The sequence below is a fragment of the Simochromis diagramma genome, unplaced genomic scaffold (assembly GCF_900408965.1).
Source record: "Simochromis diagramma unplaced genomic scaffold, fSimDia1.1 OVJJ01000293.1, whole genome shotgun sequence".
Taxonomy (NCBI): Eukaryota; Metazoa; Chordata; class Actinopteri; order Cichliformes; family Cichlidae; genus Simochromis; species Simochromis diagramma.
In genome coordinates, this window is record NW_024386801.1 from 464,443 (window position 1) to 480,871 (window position 16,429).

The 16,429-nt window shown below is 42.6% G+C and overlaps 2 long non-coding RNA genes across 2 annotated transcripts in view; one reads left to right on the forward strand and one right to left on the reverse strand.

Annotated features, from left to right (window-relative positions):
• Window positions 1–16,429, reverse strand: part of LOC120729423 — a 107,976-nt gene that overhangs the window by 27,385 nt on the left and 64,162 nt on the right. The gene's annotated exons all lie outside the window — the stretch shown is intronic.
• Window positions 396–11,398, forward strand: LOC120729425. The gene is made up of 3 exons (XR_005694934.1): window positions 396–521; window positions 6,152–6,155; window positions 11,388–11,398. It is a non-coding gene; the product is annotated as an uncharacterized LOC120729425 (long non-coding RNA).

The following is a 16,429-nucleotide window of genomic DNA, read 5'->3' on the forward strand; positions in this document are numbered from 1 at the left end:
CAGAGGGCCTTATTTGTTCAAGCTGCACACTCCACGTGTGCCTCCATGCTTCTACTGATGCTGTGCGCTAATGGTTCCCACATCAGACTCTTAGCGGGCTTAGTCACATATGATTGCCATGCATCCCCATCTCCATCCACCACACCTCACTCGAATGCACTCGTCAATTAGTGAGTGGCATAGGGTGAGCAAAACATGGCTTCTGAATGAGCCTCACACTGAGGGATGCGAACAGGCTGGCTGAAGAAGTCAAGCTGCATTTACAGAAAAGCATATTAATAGTGATCTGACTTTAATTTAATTTGGAAAGAGGGGGTATGAGTGTATATGCATGCTTATATGCGTGTATAAAGCTGCGGGTTTGCGAGCGGCCTGCGCCAACTAATTTTAAACATTTCAGACCAGATCTCGAGTCAGTCACGTCTGGCCCCATGGATGGGGTAGACCAGCGTCGACATCACTGTTTGACAACACGTATGGCAGATTGATTTTCTGGTTCAAGTTGAAGGGAGCAAACAGATGTGAAAGGGAGCTACAAGATTACACACAATGAGGAAGGAAATAAAGAAAAGCACAGCATTGGGAACATGTGCTGCAATCTGCACCGAAATAGATTCTCAGATTTTTAAGGACGGTATAAAGTATTAAAAAATAAATAAAATAAAATCGAAGAAACTACGACAATCAAGTGGACCGGTATAGAAATATGTGGGTTGTCTACTCATGGTGACCTTCCCTTTGCTCAAGGACACAGTTTGTTGTCTACATCCATGTGGTGTTACATCAGATGTAAGATTACTCACTAATGCAACTGTGGGCACTCTGATGCTCGAGAGGTTTACATACACGATTGTTTTAGTGGGAGCAGACGTTTAACTTGGATCTGTGTGCTGTTTGTAGAGCTTTACTAATTATCTTTGACTTTACAAAAACAAGTGCACATCAGCACTGATTCTCACTAAATCCAGTCGTCCAGAAATTAATCTCTGTCTCTCTTCCACAGCATGTCTTCATCCCGTCTTCCTTCTCTCACCCCAAACGGTCGCAGCAGATGGCCCCGCCCCTCCCTGAGCCTGGTTCTGTCGGAGGTTTCTTCCTGTTAAAAGGGAGTTTTTCCATCCCACTGTTGCCAAAGTGCTTGCTCATGGGGGCTCATATGATTATTGGGTTTTTCTCTGTATGTATTGTTGTAGGGTCTACCTTACAATATAAAGCACCTTGAGGCGACTGCTGCTGTGATTTGGCGCTGTGTAAATAAAAGTGAAGTGAATTGAATGTAAGATCTAGAGCCATGTACAAAAAAACGAAAAAACTCTTGCTATCATAAATTTAGGAGATTGTACAGTGGCTTGCAAAAGTATTCGGCCCCCTTGAACGTTTCCATTGTCACATTACAGCCACAAACATGAATCAATTTTATTGGAATTCCACGTGAAAGACCAACACAAAGTGGTGCACACGTGAGAAGTGGAACGAAAATCAGACATGATCCCAAACATTTCTTACAAATAAATAACTGCAAAGTGGGGTGTGCGTAATTATTCAGCCCCCTTTGGTCCGAGTGCAGTCAGTTGCACATAGACGTTGCCTGATGAGTGCTAATGACTAAATAGAGTGCACCTGTGTGTAATCTAATGTCAGTACAAATACAGCTGCTCTGTGACGGCCTCAGAGGTTGTCTAAGAGAATACTGGGAGCAACAACACCATGAAGTCCAAAGAACACACCAGACAGGTCAGGGATAAAGTTGTTGAGAAATCTAAAGCAGGCTTAGGCTACAAAAAGATTTCCCAAGCCTTGAACATCCCACGGAGCACTGTTCAAGCCATCATTCAGAAATGGAAGGAGTATGGCACAACTGTAAACCTACCAAGACAAGGCCGTCCACCTAAAGTGTGAGTGGTGTTCAGTTAACAACCTCCAACTGAACACCACGAAAACTAAAGAACTTATCTTGGACTTCAGGAGGGGCAGAGCAGACCCGGCCCCACTTTACATTCACGGGAGCTGTGTGGAGAGGGTACACTCCATGAGGTTTCTGGGCGTGCAGATCTCTGATGACCTCTCCTGGACTGCAAATACCACGGCGGTGGTAAAAAAGGCCCAGCAGCATCTCCACTTTCTGAGAGTGCTCAGGAGGAACAACCTGGAGGAGAGGCTGCTGGTGACATTTTACAGAGCCACCATAGAGAGCATCCTAACATACGGCATAACAACATGGTATGCAGGGTGCTCAGCTGCGGACAGGAAAGTACTGCAGAGGGTCATCAACACAGCCCAGAAGATCACTGGCTGCTCTCTGCCCAGCCTGGAGGTCACTGCAAACTCTCGGTACCTCAGCAGAGCTGGCAATATCATCAAGGACCACTCTCACCCCAGCAACCAACTGTTTGAACTATTACCGTCAGGCCGACGGTACAGGTCACATAAAACCAGGACAAACAGATTCAGGGATAGCTTCTTTCCCAGAGCTATCACCGTAGTAAATAAGCACAAAAACAATTGAACCTGCTGAGCTATACCATACCGTCACTGCCATTATATTAATGCTGCTATCCTGTATATATCGTACTTAATATTGTTTGAGTACTTGCGATTATTTTATTGTACTTTTTATATTTTACATTTATATTTATTATTTATCTTGCACCAAGGGAGTGGCACTCCAATTTCGTTGTACTCTGTACAATGACAATAAAGGCTATTCTATTCTATTCTAAACTCACAGGCCGAACAAGGAGAGCGCTGATCAGAAATGCAGCCAAGAGGCCCATGGTGACTCTGGACGAGCTGCAGAGATCTACAGCTCAGGTGGGGGAATCCGTCCATAGGACAACTATTAGTCGTGCACTGCACAAAGTTGGCCTTCATGGAAGAGTGGCAAGAAGAAAGCCATTGTTAACAGAAAACCATAAGAAGTCCCGTTTGCAGTTTGCCACAAGCCATGTGGGGACACAGCAAACATGTGGAAGAAGGTGCTCTGGTCAGATGAGACCAAAATGCAAAACGCTATGTGTGGCGGAAAACTAACACTGCACATCACTCTGAACACACCATCCCCACTGTCAGATATGGTGGTGGCAGCATCATGCTCTGGGGGGGCTTCTCTTCAGCAGGGACAGGGAAGCTGGTCAGAGTTGATGGGAAGATGGATGGAGCCAAATACAGGGCAGTCTTGGAAGAAAACCTCTTGGAGTCTTCAAAAGACTTGAGACTGGGGCGGAGGTTCACCTTCCAGCAGGACAATGACCCTGAACATAAAGCCAGGGCAACAATGGGACGGTTTAAAACAAAACATATCCATGTGTTAGAACGGCCCAGTCAAAGTCCAGATCTAAATCCAATCGAGAATCTGTGGCAAGATCTGAAAACTGCTGTTCACAAACGCTGCCCATCTAACCTGACTGAGCTGGAGCTGTTTTGCAAAGAAGAATGGGCAAAGATTTCAGTCTGTAGATGTGCAAAGCTGGTAGAGACAGACCCTAAAAGACTGGCAGCTGTAACTGCAGCAAAAGGTGGTTCTACAAAGTATTGACTCAGGGGGCTGAATAATTACGCACACCCCACTTTGCAGTTATTTATTTGTAAAAAATGTTTGGAATCATGTATGATTTTCGTTCCACTTCTCACGTGTGCACCACTTTGTGTTGGTCTTTCACGTGGAATTCCAATAAAATTGATTCATGTTTGTGGCTGTAATGTAGATAAGATAAGATAAAACTTTATTAATCCCTCGGGTGGGTTCCTCTGGGAAATTCGGTTTCCAAAAAAGCACAGCACTGACAGAAGTTACAGAGTTACAGAATATTATATATATATATATATATATATACATACACACACATATATATATATACACACACACACATATATAAATACAAAGACATATATAGATAAAATATACAAAGGGGATAAATAGAATAAATAGGAATAAAATAAAAATACAAGTGAATTGCACATTTCAAGTATGGAGTCTATTGCACCGTTGACTATTAACAAAAAGTATTGCACAAAAGGTAATTGCACAGTGAAGTGAAGATGTGACAAAATGTGGAAAAGTTCAAGGGGCCGAATACTTTTGCAAGCCACTGTATTTGGTGTGAGTATGCATGCTCTCACTCACTTGTAGTCATTTCTCTTTCCATCTGTTTTTATTTTGTTCGATTTTTTCTGATGCCATTTCCACAGCAGAGCAGTGGGTCACACTTTCATGTGAGTTTGTGGAATGGCTGATGCAAGCACAAAATTAATAGCATGCAATGATAAAACCATCTCAAACATCTATCAACTGCTTAGCTGCTGAGATATTTGAATAGCATCTTTTCTTTCGAGACACATTTTCGAGCAATTGGCCGTATAAACAGCAACATTACTTTGTTGCATTATTTATTTTATCGACCTTTAAAATCACAACCTGCAAGTATATCTGCTAAATAAAAGAACTTTTCCTCTGTGATTCATAGCGTTTAACACCTATCCATCATCTGATGTCAAACACATGATCAAAACCAACACACAAAACAGTTTGAGTTTCACATCTTTAGGGATCATCCCACACTAGCTGGGAAACTGAATGTGCGTGGGTGAGTGTTTCATATTTCCAGTTTAACTGCTAAACTACCTGTAGGTCTATAGAGTTTTTGTTCCCTCTTGTCTTTGATCTCTGCTTCATTGTGGTGTAGTGATTGACCTCAGTCAACTTGATAAAACATTCCCCACCTACAATTATTCTTGTAACACATATGAAGGACATGCTATTTGCAACAGGATGATGTCAAGAGGCATATAAAAAGCTCAATTTAATCCAAGCATTGTGTTGTACTTCAGCTGGAAGGTTAGAAATTCTGTTGGCTGTGCAGGAATGTACCACAGATGCAAGTACTCAACAGCATAATGTACACAATATCAAACTAAAAGAAACAAACCCATTATACCAACCTGGTTACCGGTTTTGCAGGATGTTAAATAAAAAAAAAACCCAACAAGCAGTAACAAAGACAAGATGAGAATAAATGAACGAATTCAAGACCTTACATTTTCATAATGTCAGGCAACATATGAAAATTGTTTTCCCCCTCTGTGATGTCAGATTAATACATGACCAAATACCATAACTTCCTGATGTGCTGTTCACTAAAATGTGGGTTGCTGTACCGAAGAGGGCTGCAGATCAAACGCGGTGGCCTGGGGCAGATTTGATCCAATTCCACTTGGTTACAGAGGTCTGCATTTATTCTCTGACATTTACCATATAGTAAAGTCAGACGTCACCCTTGTGAGGGAGGCCCCTTTTTCAAATTCTCTTAAACCTATCAGCGGATGGAGAAATGAGAGCGGTGATTGTAGATGGTAAGAAGGAGCCTGGGAGCATCTGCCTTCCATTGCCGAGCACAGCTCGTGCGTTCCACTTCACCGCTGGCACCGTCGCTGTTACCGGAGCCCCACAGTCATGATTGAGGTTCTATCCTTACAGGTTGTGTGTGATGCTGTTTTGGGCTGTGCTTGTATTTGTTCTCTACTTCAGAGATAAGACTTTTATTTGTACATTACCGTTCCCGTTTTGTAACATTTGTCTCTTTGATCATCTTTGGTCCTGTGGATGGATTATCTCAGTTGTTCTCCTGACTGAAGTTTGGTCCGTTTACAGCATCCTGCCATGCGATTACATTTGTCCCTGACCATCAGGAACGCTCACGTTAACTTTTATCGAGGGGAAAAAAGTTGGCGTTCATCCTCCAGCTTCACTGTGTTTACGTTATGCTAACATAGCTGTGTAGTTAGCGATCACGTAGCACATCATTATATACCAGCTAGCCCAACTTCAGTAACCTTACAAACGTCACTGCTGTTTAGTTTACTGTCTTCATTTATGTTGGAAGTGATAGCAGAGCTGTACCTTTGAATTTTTCAGAAATCTCTCAGTCAGAACATGCTATATCATGTTTAGGTGGAAGCTAGCGAGCTAACTTCCTGCTAACTTCTAACTCTGTTAAATTTCATACATTGTGTTTTCATGGATGCCTGGATGTTAAACTTAATTGTTACACCTGGTAAAGCAGCAACGCTGATCATTTTATTAAAGATGAAAGAATTTAGACAGTTTGTAACTCTCAGTGATGCTGCAGTGTTTGTTTGACTTTGGGACCTGCAGCGGAGTTTGGACCCGGAAACGGCTAATGTCAGACTTAAAGAGCAGATGCTCATTTGCCTGCAGTGAAGACAAAGAGACACAGATTGTCTTTTGTACCTAGTGCTATTATTATGGTTAATAACACTAAACCATAAGGGTTGTTGCCATTGCACATTGCACTTTTTGGATGATAAATTTAGTTTTTTGTCATCTGGGCTCATTTTTGTGGGTTTGTTTGTTTTTATATCTCTGTATGGACATACTGCAAATCAATTTCCCATTGGGGACAATAAAGTTACCATTGAACCACTGAACCAGTGGTACTAAGGGGCCCAAAGAGTATCAAGAAAATATCCCCACATTATTACACCAACATGCTGAGCCATTGATAAAAGGCAGGGTGGAATAGCCTTCATGCTATTTGCACCACATTCTAAACCTGAGATCTGAATGCTGCAGGCAATGTTTCTGCAGTATTCTGCTGTCCAGTTTTGGTCAGCCCGTGTAGATTCTAGCCTCAGTTTCCTGTTCGTAGCTGGTAGTAGTGGTACCAATATGATCATTTGTTGCTGCAGCCTGCTTCAAGATTTGATATGTTGTGTTCTGTTAAATTGAAGCTTGGAGTTTGGACCTGGAAATTACTAATAACTTCAGACTTAAAGACCAGATAGCTGCCGAACAATCAATATTGTTAGTGACTTGTCACAGTGTTCCTGTCACGATCCTGGGTCTCTGACCCAGCGTTTTCAGTTTACGTTTTGAGTTCTTAAGTTATTCCTTGACATATGTTGAGTAACAGGATTACCATTTGGTTGCCTTAAGTCTAGTTACGTTTCACTTAGGTGTTCTGTGTTGTGTTCTTGTTCATGTTGTCCAGCTTGTGTTATCATGTCTACGTCATTCCATGGTGTTTCCTGTTTTATTTTGGAAGTCTGCATGCAGGTTTGCTTCCTTTGTCTCGTTATGTCAGATTAGCCTCAGCTGTTTCCCCTTGTGTTTCCACTTCCCTTGATCGCCTCCTTTGTGTATTTAGTCTGTGTGTTTTCTTTCATTCGTCGGCAGGTCGTCTGTTGTTTCTCGCCATGTTTCCTGTCCAGGTATGTTCAGGGTCATGTCAGGGTTCTTCATGTTGTTTTTTTAGTTCTCCCAGTTGAGGTTAATGTTTAGTTTTCATCAGTTTGTCTTGCCTTTTGTTTGCACTTTGCACAAAAGAAATAAATAAAAAAAATCAGCCTTATTAAACGGCTCTGCTTTTGTTAAATATCAAGTTTTGTTCCACATTCTTTTGTGTCTGCATTTGGCTCTACTATTCACAGTTCATACAGTCTGCTTCAGCACACTGTGACAGTTTCCACTTTAAAATTTTGCTGCGGTCATCATAGTAACGGTCTTATCTACTGCTAGATTTTAATGGCCAATCTCAAACAGCAATTATGGCCACAGTACAGTCAATAAAACATGCATAATGATGACAACAGTTTTTCACCGGTTAAATATTTGATGTTTACAGTATGAGTGGGTGTTAACGTCCAGATAAGCTCAACTGTATTGCACCACATACACAATGTGGACAAACAGCTTTCTTCAGCACTTGGAATGAATTCTACACTTAAGATAAGGTGCACAGGTAATCTGGTCCAAATAAGCCATCTGCTGTTCCCACAGCAAACAACAGAGTCTAATAACACGGTGCATCCAATCAGATTGTAGCGGGGTCAGCCGAGATAAAGGCAAAGCAATAAAGTGAAACAATCTGGTGCTTTGACACTACAAGCAAGAAAGCTTGCTATTTCGCTGCTGCGCTAGGGGCAAGAATGTGCTCTTTGAACCAGCTTTATTTAACAGCGGAGCAGCATGCGCACAGCACGCCCCGAGTCTCCGAGCAGGCCTAGGGACTGTTTGCTCCTGGCGTGGGCACATCAGACGCAGGGCCACTGGGTCAGGGAGCTGGCATCCTCACCCCTGGCACAAGTCGCTCCCCTTGCGGGCGTAGGGGTTGACACCAGGCTCATGGTGAGCACCAGACAGACAGGGGCCTACCAAACAGCTTGTGACCATAACCAACAGTGGCAGAGAACAATGAATGCAATTATTTACAAGAACACAGTCCAAGTCTCTTTTAGTCTCTCCCCATTACGCCTGTTTACTCTCGCTCTCTTTCGCGGAGGGGCTGCGACCCCGCCGGTGCAGTCGTCAGCAGGACCTTTTCACAGTGCCCAGGGCTACCCGGCTATTCATGCTCCACCGCCATTAGGCTGATAATTGTCCAGCTGCAGCCTCTTTCCTACCAACTTCACATTTTGGTAAAAGGTTGAGGGACATCCAAAAAAAGTATATCAACTATAAAACGAATATGGACTTTTTGATACATTGTTGGTAATGTGAAAAGATAATACAGTGCTTTCATGCACCATCAGGGAGGAATTTCTCATGGTCTGACAACATGGCACAGACTGAGAAGTATCTCTTAGCACATGGACAATGGCTGGGAGGAGCGGACATCGTAATATTTTACGTTTTCTTTCCAGGATAAAAGTTAATTACGGCAGCACTCGTTGACCGTAAGAAAGCGAAACCTAGCGATATATCACTATGATGATAAGGTGCCGCTCAATAACCGCAGGTACTTCAATCAGGCTGTGCAATTACTTATCTATTACATAATATAGTAGAATTGCATCGCTTGTCAGGTCCGAGTGGAAGCGTACCCTGGCCTGCTGTAATAACTTTATTGTGACTAACACCACAGTGGAAGAACATGGCTTCCTTAACCCCTCGCTGAACAAACAACACATACTCGACGTGGAAGTCGCAGAAGAATAGTCCCAGATACAACAAGTGCACGTACCAGCTGAACGTGTGAACACAACTGCATACGTGTGATCGTTTTGCACACACGGTCACACACTTGCACACATACAGTAGATACACAGAGTTCCAGTTTGCTTTTCCCCCGTGGCTCTTGGCCGGGGGCCTTTAGGAGTCTCCAGATGAAGAGAGCGCGGAGTGTGGCAGAGGGTCCCTCCATAAACAATAAACAACAGTTATCTTGTGTGCAGCCGTCTGTGTCGAGTGCCACACGAAGCCAAGCCCAGCATCTGAGAGGCGTCTGCTCCTCTTTACGCCTTTGGTCTTGTCTCTTTCAATGGTTTATAAAAGTGTGGATGTGTGTGTACACGCCTAAGGGTGTGTGTCTCTGTTCCCAGCACAGGGCTCCTCTGTATTGTATTCTGGGCCTGGCTTGGAGTAAAAAGGCAGAATTAAAAGTGGCGGGGGCAAGAGAAAGGGGGCTGCCAGCACACTGCGGAACTGCAGGGAGCTCCCCCAGATCCCAGCTGCCCAGGACTGGCTGAGAGCTTCAGGCGAATGCCAGGCTTTCTTGGCCCTCGTGGAGAAGGGCCAGAGAGAGAGGAGGCGGACGTCAGAAAAAAAGCCAAAAATAACATCTGAGCCTATATAAAGAAGGCTCCGGGAGAGAAAAAACGCTGACATATAAGAAATACTCAGTTTGTTGGCAGGTAGAAAACATCAGGGGCATGTTTTGCAGCTCTTTTCATGAAGAATGAAACAGTCTTTTTTCAAATAATAATTGCTTATATAAGGTGTTCATATATTTTATGAAGCACTGGAACCAAAGCACTTCCTGAGCAGCTCAATTCCAGTTCTGGTGGCCTGAAAGTCTCTCCTTCCCCACAGGGGCTGGCAACACAGAGGTTTATCTGGAACTGTTTAATGCATTATTTGTCCAACAATCAAGGAAGTGAGTTTATTTTGCAGATAATTGTAGCTTTTGTTGCATTGATGGCCGAGATAAGCCAGAGTTCCGAACCATTAACTGGTTGTGCTTTTGCTGGCAACAACAACAACTCTGTTTGTAAAGTACAATGATGCGTAAGAGCACTGCAAACAAGGCAGAAGATCCTGAAATTAGCAGAAGAGGCCCCCTACAGCCACGCAACACCAATCAATCAACTTTGTTTTTTTCCAGAGCTACAGTTTTCTTACATTTAACTTTCGATACTTATCAGCAAATTGGCTTCCAACCGCCCAACTCTTGATCTGCTCACATCAAATAACACGACTCAATGAAAAATTGGGGCCATTAACAATGCAATATTCAAACCATATGTAAAGCCAATGTCTGATCTGACTCCCACCGCACACTGAATGGAGTTTAACTCTGCACAACTGCATGAAGTGCAACTGGGCCCCGAGAGTCGGGGCTCTGCTGTTAGCAGTAATAATTACAGCTCAGGCTCGAGCCTGTGGAAATCCCCCTGGCTGGTCTAGACACTTTTGCCCTCTGAGCTGACCCAGGAACTGGCTGGGGTGCTAATCATGGCGCTTGGCAGACGGCAGCATTTTTCCATAGGTCCTCAGAGAAAGCCCTTCCTCTGCAGAGGCAGGTAATCACAACAAGAGTACATCCCGCCCAGGCTGCAGGCCAATGAATACGTGCCTGCTTTGTCCACCCCAGGAGGAGTTGGGACACTATTTCTGTGCTCATGACAGAAACAAATGACCCCCGTGTCACCCTGCTCGTCAGCCTGACTGCCAGCTAGGGGAGCTAATGTGGGTGGTGTTCGTCATTGTGCCTTCTCGCCCAGGGGCAAGTGAACAGGAAGTGAGCTAAACTACAGCAAGGGAGTTACTATTTACGTCTATGCGCTGTTTACTCTCGGAGACTGTATGAGGATGGTGGGAAACTCAACACTGAGATGTTGAACATTCAGGAGTGGGCAAGAAGGAAGCAGATTGACTGTATATAAGTTAGCTACTAAATCAAAGTCCTCTAGTTTCTGCAGTGCCCTTGTTCCTCTGAATTCCTGCCCTTCAGATAAACAGCACAGCCTACAGCTAAAGGGGAAAGGTTCTCCTCCCCGTGTCAAGGTCCTGACGTACACCGTCGTGCTTTCCACTGCTGGATCTTTTCCTCTGGACACCTGCATTTTATTTGTCATGTCCAGAGGGGCCATTTGAACGCATTTCGTCACCACTGCTGACAAGCTCTTCTCTAACACCTTATTACTGCTATAGTAGCATCAGTAAGCGTTAATTTGTTTTCCATTTAATGTGTTCCCACCTACACACATCATTTTTACATCTTTTGCATTGAGCTTTGAAGCTTTTAACAAGCAGTTACACCTATAACTCCACAGCAGTCAAAGACAAAGTGCTGATGGAGAGGACATGACACTAAATATATTTACATTTAGCATCACGAGTCCAATCATCACTAAAGCACATTTCATACAAGAGAGCAGACGTAGACAAACTGAATAATTTAAGCTTAAAAAACATGATATTGAAGTGTTTAGTCCATGATGTCGGCTCGCCGGAAAACACTCTACTTTCAGAGCTGCTCATAGCACCTGGTTTACAGGTGAACTAGCAAAAAACAAAGCTGACCACAATTCAGAATAACGTTGCTCAATCAGATCAACAATGTGCTTCATCGAATAGTCAGTTACTTCTATTTAGAATCTTTCTTATTCTCAGTATAAGAAAAAAATCAATTGAGAAAAGAATGAAACAGTTACACTAGAATAACGGTTTATTATAGCAGAGTACTTTTATTTACAGGACCTAGTGGGAATGACCTTGATTTTGACCTTTCATATATTTTATGGTATATAAGAATATGTCTGGCTCTGACATTAAACCCTCTGACAGCTGGTTTCATCTTCATGTGTTATTCTACTGCTTTTGTTCTATGTTGAGATGTGAAGCAGACGGACCACCAACACTGTTCTTAATGGTGAACTGTTTAATGTTATAGTCGGTGTCCTAACCTGTCAAAATAAGGCATAGTCAGGCTTCACAGAAGGCAAAGCAAAAGTGCACCAAGCGATCCACAAATCACTGGGTGACGACGTGCCTGCTGTTACCTATATATATATATACACATATATATATATATACACACACACATATACGTGTCAAAATGACTGAACAGTATAGCATGCCGTTTTCAGAACATATATTGTGCAAAAGGTTTTTTTTATTTTTTAAATTACAAAACTTTTCAAATAATTTTTACGATGTAACAGATCTTTTTCCAAACACTGTAACACAAAGTTCTTACATAACAAATAAAAATGAAGATAAATGCACAACAATTTTTGAATAAAAAAGTTAAATATCAGTAAAACACTAAATTCTAAGTTGTTTAAAATAAAGTGCAAACTGTGTCTTTGGAAAAGATCAGTCTGCTGGTGTGTAGGGCCTCTTTTTTCTTTCCACTTGACTGACTGGGCGTTTGTGGAGAGTGCAGGGTTTTCCTCATATTCCAAAACGTGCTTCGTCTCTTCACTATTACTGTCGCCCGGCATAATTTGCAGATGATATTTTTCTGCTTAACATCCGACTGCTTAAACCCAAACCATGTGCATGTGACCGACGTCGCGCTGGTCTTCTTTATGAGCACCTCCTCCTCCTCCCCACCTGTAAGCTCCGTGCTTGCAGCCACTGCGATGCTTTAGACCAAAACAGGCGCAGCTTGATGACATCATCAACATGCGCTATCGCGGTACAGCAGTATCCGGTCTTTAAGTCTGACCTGATTAGCCATCTCTGGGCCCAAACTCCGCTGCAGGTCCCAAAGTCAAACAAACACCAGCATCACTGAGAGTTAAAAAATGTCTAAATTCTTTCATCTTTAATAAAATGATCAGCGTTGCTGCTTTACCAGGTGTAACAATTAAGTTTAACATCCAGGCATCCATGAAAACACAATTTATGAAATTTAATGGAGTTAGAAGTTAGCAGGAAGTTAGCTCGCTAGCTTCCACCTAAACATGATATAGCATGTTCTGACCGTACAGCTCTGCTGTCACTTCCAACATAAATGAAGACAGAAAACTAAACAGCAGTGACGTTTGTAGGGTTACTGAAGTTGGGCTAGCTGGTATATAATGATGTGCTACGTGATCGCTAGCAACACAGCTATGTTAGCATAACATAAACACAGTGAAGCTGGAGGATGAACGCCAACTTTTTCCCCTCAATAAAAGTTAACGTGACGGTTCCTGATGGTTAGAGACAAATGCAATCGCATGGCAGGATGCTGTAAACGGACCAAACAGCAGCCTTAATAAATGCAGAGTAGTTTGGACGTGGAAGCAAAATTTATCACGTCATCACTTTAAGACCGGATAGTCAAAATCTCTACCGTTGGCCAAACGTATCGTATCATATACGATCATATCGTTTCTGAATCTGAAGTTGAATAAAATTACATTATTAAAAAGAAAAATGAGCTAGCCCGGTATTACTGCAGCAGGAAGTTACTTTCCGTTACCTTCCCAGCACACGGGCACAGTTAGCCCCAGTACTTCATAAACCGGTGGGGACCTGAGAAAAAAAGTACCCAGTAAATGCTCCCATAATACTAAAATATCTAACAAGATGTGTACAAGTTTCCAGAACATTACAGTCAGCTGTAACGTGTTCATATCTGTACATATTGTGTTGATAACTGAAGTTTTTCAAAAGAAAAAAAAAAAATGCTCCTGCACCGGCTGGGAATCGAAACCAGGCTTCCTGTGTGGCAGGTGAGAAATCCACTGAAACAACCAATGTCTTGAAGAAGGGTATCATGACACCTGCTCCTGCACCTAAGGTATAACTGGTTTGAGGTTTGAAGACCTATAATTTGATATTTAACGTAAGTGATGCCAAGCAATTTTGTGGCTCAGAAAATGCTACCATGACTATCTAAAATAAGGTCAAGCCATCTAAGGTTCAGCATTCTCCCCTGTAGGCTTCAACTACAGTGTACCCCTTTAAACACACACACACACACACACACACACACACACACACACACACACACACACACACACACACACACACACACACACACACACACACAGTCAGTGTAGGTAATAGTATTGCATTACTGTGAGAAGGCAGAGTGTAATAAACTGGATTTTCAGCTGCATCAAAGTCGGCTTAGTTGTCAGAGGGTGACACATTGGTATTGAAGATTTGTTTTTTGGTATCAATGGATGAACTAAAGGCACTCAAAAGCACAAAAATCATGTAAATTAATACACCTGCACTACAGTGTTAGGTGGACTTTCATTCCTTTAGCTGCTTCATTTCTTTAATATTTTACAGAAGGAGTTGTTTGCATGGCATCCCAGAGACTGTTTATTTCACAGTGAGGAGCTGAAATGTTGGTTAATTTGGTTTCCTGTCAACAGTTCCCACAGTCTAAACAGGAGGTCTCAATTTCAGTGGTCACCAAATAGTTCAGCGACATAAATATGGACGACTTAACTACAGATCTTGTGCCAGAATGTTTTTCCTCCACTCCACAACTTTGAGTGATCTGAGTGATAAATGTCTTTAAACAAAAGGCTCCCAATATCCAATATATATAAGGACTAGTTTAACAGGCACATGGGTCAATACATGAGTGGGCAGAGCTGGACTGGGACAAAAAAATCAGCCCGGGCATTTTGACCAGTGACCGGCCCACCGTGGTATTAAAGCCATAAAGCCTTTATAATAAACTTAAACCTCACCATCCTCACGATTCTGCTATTCTAAACAGTACTTAGCAAAAATATAAAACAACCTAATTTATAATTACATATACCTCACTAATAGGGTTGCTAACTCCCAGCAAAAAAACAAAAGAAAAAAAAAATAGGGAACCACTCCCCCACCCTCTGCCTCAAGATGATTTTAACTTAATGCACGTATAAAACAAATGCACAGAAATCTATTATTTTTCTCCAGTAATTAAATTCATTCAACATCTTTCTTCAGCAGAATCGCAGCCTGCACAGATGGTACCTTAACAAAGGAAAGAATACTGTAACTTACTAGGATATATACTAGACTTAATATTTACTGATTACAATAATGGATTTCTATACATTTGACATCAGATGAAAACTTTGGTTGTAAGATTCAGATAATTATTTATTTAAAGTGAGACATTTTAAATGAGAGTAAGAAAGAAAAGTATTTCTTTGTGCCCCCCTTTCCCTGTTAATGCCCTACCTGCCCCCCCTGCCAAAACTTTGCTACTGCATTTCGTTGCCCTGTACCTGTGCATGTGCAATGACAATAAAGTTGAATTCTAATTCTAATTCTAATTCTAGACCCGCCCCTGCACAGTTACCAGCTGTCAGCTACTTAGAAAAGGATCCTGGTGTTATTTGTTTCTCAGAAACAGTTCATAACTTCAACTCCTTCATGTCACCTAAAAGGTAAACCTGTTTCTCCATCACCTGTTCAGCTCTGATGATTCAGTAAGGACATCTCCTGGTTTCATCTTCATGTTTCCCTCTCACCACACATCCAAACTGACATCATGACCAGCAGGTTTACAGCTGTGGCTCCAGCAAACATCAGCTGATACTAGAAAGTAATATTAAATAAATGCTAACAACAGCTGATCAAGCTTAAACGTGCTGCTGTTGTTTAGCGCGACATCGGCTGGTTTCCTCTTTCCAGCGCAGAGAGAAAAGCCGATCAGCTGATCATTGATCAGTTTCATGATTGAATTAGCAACTTTCTAGCTGAAGTAGTGCGGGACAAACCGTGTTCCTTTTCACCTCAAGTTTAAAGTCCGACCTCCTCGGCTGTAATTGCTCCAGCCCAGAGTCGATCATGACCAACTGGCCAATCCACCACCTTTCATTTATACCGTTAAAAAAAGAAAAGAAATAAAACCCCATCGGCCCATAAAAACGAAAAATCACGAGCGGCCCTCCAGGCAAATGCCCGGTACGCCCGATGGCCAGTCCAGCCCTGTGAATGCGGCACAGAAAGGGATTGGCAAGAATACCAGAGGTGCAAAACACCAGCTGCACCAGTGCACCAGTGAGCCAGGACTGCAGGACTAGGTGCACCGCCTGGATTGATTACAAGAAGGACTATGACTCAATCCTGGAATGCCTAGACCTATACAGGATCAACAGGACCCTAAGAGCCTTCATCAGGAACTCAATGGGGATGTGGCGGACTTCAAGCCCATAGCATAAGTCACCATCAAGAGCCTTACTGCCCATCTACATGTGGATGTCTATATTTTGCTAAGGTGAAATCTGACTAGTGATGGGTATCGTTTAGGTTTTATCCGATACCAAACCGGTACTTTTGAAACGGTGCCGGTGCTTAAACGGTGCTCAAACCGGTGCTTAAAGAATGGAGAACACAAAATTGGTCCAAAAACCTCTCATGTTTAGCTGTTTTTTTGTAAAAAGATAACAATGTTAGCCTTTTCTGCAGTTATGGGGCATATATATGTCATCACTCTTGGCTGGAAGCAGTGCTTAAACA